This window comes from Schistosoma haematobium (genome assembly GCF_000699445.3).
Source record: "Schistosoma haematobium chromosome Unknown HiC_scaffold_327, whole genome shotgun sequence".
Classification (NCBI taxonomy): domain Eukaryota; kingdom Metazoa; phylum Platyhelminthes; class Trematoda; order Strigeidida; family Schistosomatidae; genus Schistosoma; species Schistosoma haematobium.
Genome location: NW_026137083.1, coordinates 21,494 through 28,862, shown reverse-complemented (window position 1 = coordinate 28,862; position 7,369 = coordinate 21,494). Strand labels below are relative to the sequence as shown.

General features: G+C 40.6%; 1 protein-coding gene across 1 annotated transcript in view; it reads left to right on the top strand.

Annotated features, from left to right (window-relative positions):
- Positions 1-7,369, top strand: part of MS3_00000167 (uncharacterized protein) — a 45,684-nt gene that overhangs the window by 34,081 nt on the left and 4,234 nt on the right. The window lies entirely within an intron of this gene.

Below are 7,369 nucleotides of genomic sequence, written 5' to 3'. Positions count from 1 at the left end.
AAGGTAGAGTAAATAACATGTGCGTGGGCTGCCACACGTGATCGACCACATATGTTCGCACAGATATCGTAGTAATAATAGTAGAACAAAGATATGAACGAATAACACTGTCATTTGAATAAGTTAATTGAAGAGCTTCAGAGAACTAACCGCAAACGGACTTAATTGTAGGAGAGGTGCTATAATAATTCCTGCTGCAAACAAAGATACATTCAATAAGTAATGAATACATATAATATACAGAAATGAAATAGTACTTATCAGGTAGTTACTTTACGTACTATATGTATAATGACACCTCCTATCCCTCAAAGTGGAGCACAAGTCGCTAACCAGTATATTCCATGAAAAATGTATTGAAAGTAGCGATAAATAAATCCTCAAAATCAATAGCGTTGTAAGTCGTCGACATCGGATGCTGACCACATTAATTTTAATGGACTCACATAGCTGAAGGCGCTCGGTCATACATCCGCAACAGATCACGAGTAAGAACGCCGTGCTCAACAACTTCTGCAGTCACTAGCCAGATTAGATCAGACGATCCTCGATATATTGATGGCCTATCAAATATATCTTCGAACCTCCTCGCTTCTGTCTTTCGATTTCACTTTTTGGGTACTACTTGTAGTAGGTGTTACTGGTTAAAGCGTTGTCGAATTCCAAATACCTGTGGTATTTTCATTGGGGAGCCTGATGTGATCTACTACACCAACTTGCAATCTGTGGTTCTGATGCTACGTGTCAAGGATGCGTCTACGATTTCTTAAGGTTCATTTGATACTGGAGAATTTCTGAAGAGACTGAGGGCCCTATGATCCACCATAATATCGAACTGAATGTAAATCGTAACAGAAACTACTGTTTTAGGTCTTAAATCAAAAACAAAATCAAGATTTAACAACAATTTATTATATAGAAGTCATATAACCAGAAATATGTAATATATATTTATGTAAGAAAGGTTTTCGATATTTACTGGTAGGATGAGAATCCTAAGTTCAGAGGATCACTAACGAACTTAAAGATGGCACAGGTATTCAGTGTTTGACAACGCTTCTTCCAGTAACACCTCCTAATGTAACTCGTACCCACCAGGAGAAATCAAAAGACAGAATCGAGGAGATCAGAAGTTGTATTTGAAGATTGCCAATATATCGGGATTGTCTGACCTAGTCTGGCTAGCGATTGCAGTAGATGTTGAGCACGGCGTTCCCACACGTGATCTGATGCGGATGCATGACCGAGCGCCTTCAGCTAGGTGAGTCCATCAAAACTAATCTGGTCAGCATCCAATGTGGAAAACTTACAGAGCTATTTATTTTGGGGATTTATTTACCGCTTCAGGTCACCCCCCAGTTGGGTAGTGATGACCCTAAGACGTGGCCAGCCAGACGTTTAAACCCAACGAGTTGTGTCGTTGGCAAACACTCTTCTGATAGCCCGCTAGGTTTAGCAGCATCTGGTTGTCTTTCCTTACTATATGGGACCATGAGGTACAGTATAGGAAAAAGAAAAGTACAATGAAAATTTCGGCTCCTCGTAAACTTCATCGTTCTTTTCCATCCGTCCTGGAAAAGAAAAAAGAAAATGTAAGTGCATGTTGAAATACACTCGCACGCGCGTAAAAACACGATGCCGGCGAAAAAATGGAAAATAAACTCATATACACATTATATCGTTTAAAAGATGTATTTTTATAATGTTTTTTTGTTCGTTTTTTTAGATAAAAATATAAATATATAAACGTATTATAATTGTTTTTTTAATATTACATATGGTCAAAGGAAAAATCGAGATAATATTAAATGTCAAGTATTGCCTTACGTGCAATAATCGTTTAAATGTTTTGGAAACCTTACTTTTCTTCCAGAACGCGTCGTCTTAAGTTTATTTTCTGATACTCTTGAAGTATCATTATGTGTGTTGCCTGTCGGTTGGGGTATTATAAGTGTAGGAGTTGTTTTGTGTGATTGTACCGAAGGGAAATCGACGTGAATAGGATTTGCTTCTGAATACGCTGCTTTTAAGCGATCGATGCTGATGCTATCGTTTGTTCCGCTCTTGTCGACTATATAGTACTTAGATTTACGTTGAAGAACTTTGAGAGGTCCTTCGTATGCTGATTCGAGTGTCCATCGATGTGAATCTCGACGTATGAAGACGTGTGTACTATATCGTATGTCAGGTTGAACGAAAACATCAGTTGATTGCGGTCGAGTGGAAACAGGTTTAACTGAACTCATGGAGTTTGTATGCCTGCTTGTGTAGGAGGTTAGACCCATGTTCATCGAAGAAGATGAAGGATCCACGTATTCTCCTGGAAGTCTAAGGGTCGTTCCGTAAACGAGTTGAGCTGCAGAGTATCCAATGTCAGCTTTCACTGAATTGCGAATACCTAATAGAACGAGTGGAAGAGCTTCGGTTCACTGTGAAACGTTTGCAGCTGATAGTGAAGCTTTTAGTTGTCGGTGAGGCGTTCTACCAATCCGTTTGCTTGTGGGTGGTAGGTGGTCGTTCGGAAGTGAGTGATTCCTAAAGGTGTGGTCAGATGACGGAAAAGTCCAGATTAGAATTGGCGTCCGTGATCTGTAGTGATGGTTGAAGGGCAGCCGAAGTTTGGTACCCATCGTTTCACGAAGGCGCCGGCCACTGTTTTAGTAGTAATGCCCTTGATGTGTACTGCTTTTAGCCATCAAGCAAAACGGTCTACGCAGGTTAAAAAATAAGAATATCCATCTGAATATGGTAAGGGTCCTGCCAAATCCGGATGAAACGAGCGTCAGTAGTTTTGAGAGAGCCTAATGGACATTTGTTATGTCTGATAACCTTAGATTTTTGGCAGCTTTCACAGGAGCGTGCCCACTCCATCACGCATTTTTTCATACCAGGCTAGCAAAAGCGTTCTGCTATAAGCTTGATGGCTGCACGAAAACCTGGATGAGAAAGTTTGTGCAATGTATTGAAGACATGGCGTCGATAATGTTTCGGCGAAATTGGACGATCCCTACCTGTAGCTGTGTCACAGTAAGGTTTCCTTACCTGTTCTCATCTGTTTAGTGTCGAAAATGCCGTGCAGCACAATACAAAGCTAGGCGTCCCCAACAGAAATTGCCGTACTTAGATTTGGTGTATAGCAACCGTCCAGAGAAAAATGCCGAAGGTTTCAAGGAGTGGTTAACCCATTAATGTAAGACTCCTCAGAGTGCCGAGTCGGATGTGTCTACCGCGATACTAAGCGGTGCTTGAGTGTCCTGTTGTGCAAGTACTGTTGCTTTAGAGATAAGTTCCTTAATTGTAGAGAATACTTTTCGCGCCATATCGTCCAAATTCATGGATTTCGCATTTCCGCGAAGTTGGTCAGTCAGAGGTTTCATAAGGGACGCGCATTTCCGTATAAACCGTCTGTAGAAACTCACAGGGCCGTTAAACGTGCGTAATTGCTTGATGGTGGTCGGTTCTTGATAATACAGAATGGCAGTCACTTTGCTTCTTAGAGGTCGGATGCCTCAAGCATTAGTAGTGTGTCATAGAAATCTAAGGAGTCGGTTCCGATTTGACACTGCTGAATGTTAAGAGTAATGCCATGCTTTTGCAGCCGTCCGAAAACAAGGTGCAGATGCTGGAGATGGGATTCTCTGTCCGAACTTGGTATCAAACAGTAATCAACATACGCGTTTACGAAGGTGAGACCTCCTAAAACGTCATCTGTGAACCTTTGGAAGGTTTGGGCAGGATTTGTTGGGCCGAAAGTCATGTGCAAAAATTCGTAAATTTCAAAAGGAGTTATAATAGTGGTATTCGGAATGTCGTCAGTGCCATGAGAATCCGGTTATAGACTTTATTAAAGTCGATTTTCGAAAAGACAATTGTACCTTTCAAGGTAGCTGTCAAGTCGTGAATGTGGGGCAACGGGTAACAAACGGAAAAGGTTTTCGCATTCAGTCGCCGACAGTCACCAGTTAGACACCAATCGTTGTTGTCCTTTTCATGGACCGTGTTCGACGGAGATGCCCATGAGCTGCTTGACGGTCGAATGATTCCTAATTCTATCATATGGTCGAATTAGTTTTTGGCCAACCTCAGCTTTTTGAGAGGCAGTCGGCGCGCTCTCGAGAATAGACGTGGTCCTGAAGACGTAGTGTGATGTGTAAGATTGCTGATTACACACGGCAATTTCGGTTGCGGTTGATATATCCCAGAGTACTTATCGAGTAATTGTTGATAGAATGGGTTTATCGTGTGCATAACTGTGACTGGAGATAGTCTGCAACCGGAAAAGGAAGTTACGCAAACGGACAAATTGGTGTTTCCGTCTACTAACCTCCGTTTGCGCGTATCGATGAGTAGGTTGTGGTGTTGTAGGAGGTTTATACCAATGATTGGCATAGAAAAATCTGCAGCGACGAAGATCAAGTAAATGGGTTTGCGTAAACACTCGTTAAGGTAAATGTGCTTTTCACAATATGTGGCGATTGGCTTTCCGTTTGCCGCCTGTAACTTCAAAACCGGTTCGTTAGAATTCGTTGGAAGAACGCTAACTTCTGCACCAGTATCGACGACGTGGCGAACGTTCGTTATCACATCTGCGACGTATAGCAGACGTTCGCGTTTGCCGGCTACGGTTACCGTTAGCGCGTGCCGGATTGAAAGTTTCCCGAATTATTATTCGTGTCGATCGATCTTGGGTTCGGAAAGTTGCGGGGCTTTGTGCAATTTCGCGAAGATCTTCCGTACTGGTTATGATAAAAGAACCAGTCGGAGTTATCAGTCTCTCGTTGTCTAGAGACAGATCACTTACCTGAAGTGCTTCTTCGCGGGGTATGTGACCTTATTCTGTCACTGCGAAATCTGAGATTACGCTTAAACTTATGACATAATTCCGTTATTTCATTATGTGTCGCGCTGGCGATTTCTAAGATGCGGTTGGCAGATGCAGCCAGCTCGTTAAAGGTGGTGTTTTGAAACGAGACCAGCATAGCCCGAACCCGTTGAAGAAATTTAGATGAGAAAGGTTGTCTGAATAGGCCATCATCGAAAGTTCTTTGGCCAATCACATCTCTCATTCTTTGCAACATGTCTGTCGCAGAAACGTGTTGCGGGTCGATGTTATTAAGAAGTTGATCTAACCTTTGTCTATCGGTTAGATCTCCGCGTTTAAGTGTTTCGTGGGGTTCCGAAATATCACTAGTAAACATACTAGGTGTTACGTACCTGTTGAATTCCCGCGGTAGTGCCTTGACTACTGCGCGGAATTGCGCATGTGTGTCGTTTACGTCGTGCTCGTATAAGTCGGCCTCTACATAACAGAACCAGGCTTTTATGTTGTCTGGCCAGAAGGACATTAATCGAATCGAAGGCGTAGACGCAGTCTCTAACTTAAGTGCCTTAAGCGTTTGATCCGTCATGGCGAAATATCAAGTACAAGAATGGACAGGGAAAAATATATATATCCACAAACACGGGAAAAAAAATCACAATATAAAAAATTTAAAGAAAGCAACGGTATATAAAATTCCAAAAGAAACAGACTCATAGATTGCAAGTTGGTGTACTAGATCACATCAGGCTCCCCAATGAAAATACCACAGGTATTTGGAATTCGACAACGCTTTAACCAGTAACACCTACTACAAGTAGTACCCAAAAAGTGAAATCGAAAGACAGAAGCGAGGAGGTTCGAAGATATATTTGATAGGCCATCAATATATCGAGGATCGTCTGATCTAATCTGGCTAGTGACTGCAGAAGTTGTTGAGCACGGCGTTCTTACTCGTGATCTGTTGCGGATGTATGACCGAGCGCCTTCAGCTATGTGAGTCCATTAAAATTAATGTGGTCAGCATCCGATGTCGACGACTTACAACGCTATTGATTTTGAGGATTTATTTATCGCTACTTTCAATACATTTTTCATGGAATATACTGGTTAGCGACTTGTGCTCCACTTTGAGGGATAGGAGGTGTCATTATACATATAGTACGTAAAGTAACTACCTGATAAGTACTATTTCATTTCTGTATATTATATGTATTCATTACTTATTGAATGTATCTTTGTTTGCAGCAGGAATTATTATAGCACCTCTCCTACAATTAAGTCCGTTTGCGGTTAGTTCTCTGAAGCTCTTCAATTAACTTATTCAAATGACAGTGTTATTCGTTCATATCTTTGTTCTACTATTATTACTACGATATCTGTGCGAACATATGTGGTCGATCACGTGTGGCAGCCCACGCACATGTTATTTACTCTACCTTAAATGTTAGTCGCTTAGATATCGCTAGATGAACCACTCTTCCCTTCGTATATATATATGCTTGAATCTTACCAATTGATTAAATTTGATTTGACTTGGAATCTGCTAGTCGCACTGGCCTTTCTACCTAAATTCGCTTAGTTTGCTTCTAAGATTGTTGTCTGTGGTATCCAATAATAAACAGTAGTTCGCGAGTCGTGTTGCCTCCCGAATTTATACTTCGTCGGGATTTGGTTAATAAATAATAAAAGTGATTGATAAACGAGATCTAAAAGATAAACACGAAACCATGCTACCACAAGAGTCCATCATGAAACATTAGACTTATGAACATCAGCTTTTCTGAAATAAAAGAAGTAAAAAAATAAACGTTAGTCAAGAACACAAGAATCGTGTATATTAGCATATATTTTCCAGTTTTATGTATGCATATATTGCTTTACTTGACTAACCGTGTATTTGCCTTTTATTAGACTCCTGGCAAATTCGTGAGGCTAGTTCCCTTTACTAATCAAGAGAAAACAAGTGTGATGTTCTCATAAAACGTGATTAGATATCCAGTGTCTGCACATTTAATAGGTTTATATCCATATTATTGTAAATAACTGCTACTATCGTGTAATAAATATTACATGAGTTCGAGCACTTTTACGCAACTAGGAAATAAAGTGGTTAACGATGGAACTATATCAGAAAGTGCACGTTCATGTACTACATTCATGTAGCATGAGTATCTCGTAATTTACAACCACTCACTTCGAATCGTCGTTCGATGAACAAGTGTGTCGGAAACGAACAACTAGTATGTATCATTTATCTATGTTAATGTTTATAGGTATAGGTAATAAGCGCCTGAGTCCTGATAATTTTCAAGTGAAGAAAAATTGTCCCAAACTCACTACATGAACATAACTTTAGAAGCGAAGATGAAGAAAGGACTTCCAGTTTTCGAAAAGTACGTCATTAAGAGCAGAGAACAGACAGGAACTTTGATCTTTGACGAAAGAGCATAGATAAAAATCAAGAGTCATTGCTTTATCCAACTATGTAGCCATATGATGTCAAACGCCCAGTCTTACTCGTGTATACTGAAATAAAAGCTTGGCAAA